Below are 3205 nucleotides of genomic sequence, written 5' to 3'. Positions count from 1 at the left end.
GGGTCCCGCTGGCTTCCCGCCTCGCCATGATCCAGACTGAGCTTATAGGTGTCGAGCTCGCGGCGCCGCGCCGGCTGGCTAAGCCCTCTGCGGCTGGGTCGCGTGGACGCGGCGGCGGGAAGCTTCAGGCCCGCGGTACTCGCCGGGTGCAGAGTCCCCCGAAGCGAGCACCGCGAAGCTGGTCGGTGAGAACGTCAGAAGGGCACTCTGTGACGTCACTGCGCCCCCGCCCGCACCTTCTGGGGTCCCTGGAGCGCCGACGGCATTCGGGGTCCGGAGGTGACGCCAGCGCCCTAGTTTTCGCTCTACCTGCGCTTCGCAGTGTCCCACGTACCTGTAAATTGTGAAAGAACCCACGCCACAGTTACTAGGGTTAAATTAGATGTTCGCAAAATACTTAAGGCCTAATGCGTTTTCAATAAAAGCCTTTAATCGTCATTACTGGGCAACGTTTCTTTAACTATCCTTATCGTGGGCAGGTAGTGCCCTAACTCAACAAATAAAATGCCATTGTTAGAGGACTAGGTTTACTCTCCGATTCTTAGAAGTCGTGACTATTGTATACTTGAGAGTGATATGTAAATTCAGAAACCCAAAGGTAGCAGATAGAGGGATTTTTCAAATCTCAGAATATAAGCCTGGATAATAGTGCGTTTTCTATAGAGAGGTTTTTCAAATCTCAGAATATAAGCTTGGATAATAGTACGTTTTCTGTTTTACTAGGTTTGCTAAAACCTAGTATGGACAGACTTACAAAGTTAGTATTATGTTAGAAACCTAGATTTGCTTGTTGATGTCAAGACGTTTCAAGGTCGTGGGGTATGTATGTATAATTGGCTACACATATGCTAGAGGTAGACACCAACTGGAACGAAATTGTGAAGGCGTGTTTGGGGAACATAAATCGTTTGGCTAGAAGTGGGGAAAACTGAGCGGTAGATGGTGGAAGATAAAATTGGAAAGACATAAATTGTGGCCAAATGCCGTTTATGTTCCTTAAGGTGGAGGTGGAGGAAGAGAAAACAAAAAAGTAATCCTCGATTCTAATGGGATTTCTTTGAAGTCTGATGTTTTATTTACCTTTCAAATTCATGTGAATGTCTCTTTCTATTCCTTTATATAGCGGTGTTTGAGTTAAGTGACTCAAAGAAAAACACAAATTGTTTTTCTAATTCTTAGTTAATGGGTAAGATGAATTGCCTCTCTACTTCAGCAAATTGAGATTAGAGCTGGAGGTTCGTCATCAGGGCAATTTCTCATTTCTCTGTAATACCAAATTATACAAGCACACCTCTTTCATGTCTTTAGAAGAGATTTCAGGATCATCTTTAAGAGATTTTTTTTTTTAATGGTGCCAGAGAAGTGTACTGCAGTATTATGGGCAGCTCTTAGTGGTAACATTGATGTCTTATCTTGTTGAGAGATCGAGTCTGAATCAGTTTCTTAATGGCAGTATGGCATCACTTTTGTTCTCAGAATATCAAGCAATTTTTTCATCAAAGAAAGATGATGAGTTTGTTATTTATTTAATTTTCATCACAAGTAAATAAAAGCGTTTGAAATGACCCAGTTCCTTAATTAGTTCTCTTCAATTGACTCTTGATTTTTATTTTAATTAGCTATCTTTCTACAGAGTAAAATATTTAAGTGGCCTTGTATCAGTTATTTATTGCTACATAACAAACTTCCCCCAAATTTAGTGGTCCATGAAGAAGTTCCCCATTCCCTTCCTCCTTGGATTTAGCTCAAGCATCAGTCAGGCAGCACAGACCCAGACCAGGTGCAGCTCAGAGGTGGTGAACAATAGCTCTTCATGTCTGCAATTAAAAATGGCCTCCAGTAAAACTACAGTCATCCTTTGGTATCCTTATGAAATTGGTTTCTAGACCAGGACCCCTAGGAAAATCCAAGGCTGCTCAAGTCCCTCATATAAGAGGGCGAAGTATTTGCATACAACCTACAGACATCCTCCTGCATACTTTAAATCATGTCTAAATTACTTATAATACCTAATACAATATAAATGCTATGTAAATGGATTGTTATACTATATTTTCATTTGTATTTTTGTGTTGTTTTATTGTGATTTTAAAATATGTTCGATCCTCAGTTGATAGAATCCAGGCAGGCAGAACCCAAGGATACTGAAGGCCACAGTACATTGCAAAAAAAAAAGGGGGGGGGGGGGACAAAAGACTTAATGGAAAAGTATAAAAGCTGATGAAGCCGAGCCTGAGGATTTTATGGTGGAAAAAGTACTACACCAAGGTGTGGTGAATGGGAAGGTGGAATATTCCCTCAAAGGGAACGAATTTACACTTGCTGACAATAATTGAGAACCTGAAGAAAACTTAGATTTTCCTAAGTTAATTAAACTATTTCTTAATCCTCAAAAGAACTGGTAAAGGAAAAGATAGTACAAAAAGAATATCTTTATCCGATAGTGAATCTGATGACGGCAAATGAAAGGGATGCTACTGAAAAACCAGGAGACTTTGCCACAACTCTTGATCCTAAGCAAACAATTGGTGCCACAGACTGCAGTGAAGAATGAATGTGTCTAATGGAATGGAAAGATTCAGATGAGGCCGACGTGGTGCTGGCAAAGAGGCAAACACGAAGTGTCCTCAAATTGCAAATTATGTTTATGAAGAGAGACTAACTTGGCATTCCTGTCCAGAAGATGAAACTCAAAAATTGTTGCACTGCAGTATACTGCCATATAGTGTGTGTGTACGTGTGTAAAACCTAGGTCTTGATTTTCTTATTAGTGTGAAATATTCTATTTTTTTAAAAATAGAGATAGAGTCTCACTATGTTGCCCAGGTTGGTCTCACACTCTGGGCTCAAGTGATCCTCCTGCCTTGGCTTCCCAAAAGTGCTGGGACTACAGATATGAGCCACCGTGCCCAGTCAGCTATTTTCCAATGAAATCTATTTTCTACTTCAAAATCTTGTTTTGAAGTAGAATCGAGAGAGTTTTGGGGGTTTGTTTGGGGGATTTGTTGGGGGTTTTTCATCAATAGCACTTGTTACTTCTGAACATGTAGAGAAAAGCTTTCTGTAGCTGCTTCATTTACCAGAAAAGAATATTTCATTCCATGGTATATTATTTCCTCTGCATTGGAGAACAGCTTTTCTAAATGTTGGGAACATTTTCCATAATCGTTACTCAATCATAACTTGTGTTTAACCTATAACGCCT

The 3205-nt window shown here is 40.5% G+C and overlaps 1 pseudogene; it reads left to right on the top strand.

The window, feature by feature from the left end:
* Positions 1-1706: 1706 nt before the first annotated feature.
* LOC108516699 (chromobox protein homolog 3-like) lies at positions 1707-2745 on the top strand (annotated as a pseudogene).
* Positions 2746-3205: the final 460 nt, after the last annotated feature.

This window comes from Rhinopithecus bieti, unplaced genomic scaffold, assembly GCF_001698545.2.
Source record: "Rhinopithecus bieti isolate Rb0 unplaced genomic scaffold, ASM169854v2 scaffold_36410, whole genome shotgun sequence".
Classification (NCBI taxonomy): Eukaryota; Metazoa; Chordata; class Mammalia; order Primates; family Cercopithecidae; genus Rhinopithecus; species Rhinopithecus bieti.
This window is presented reverse-complemented; position numbering and strand designations above follow the sequence as displayed.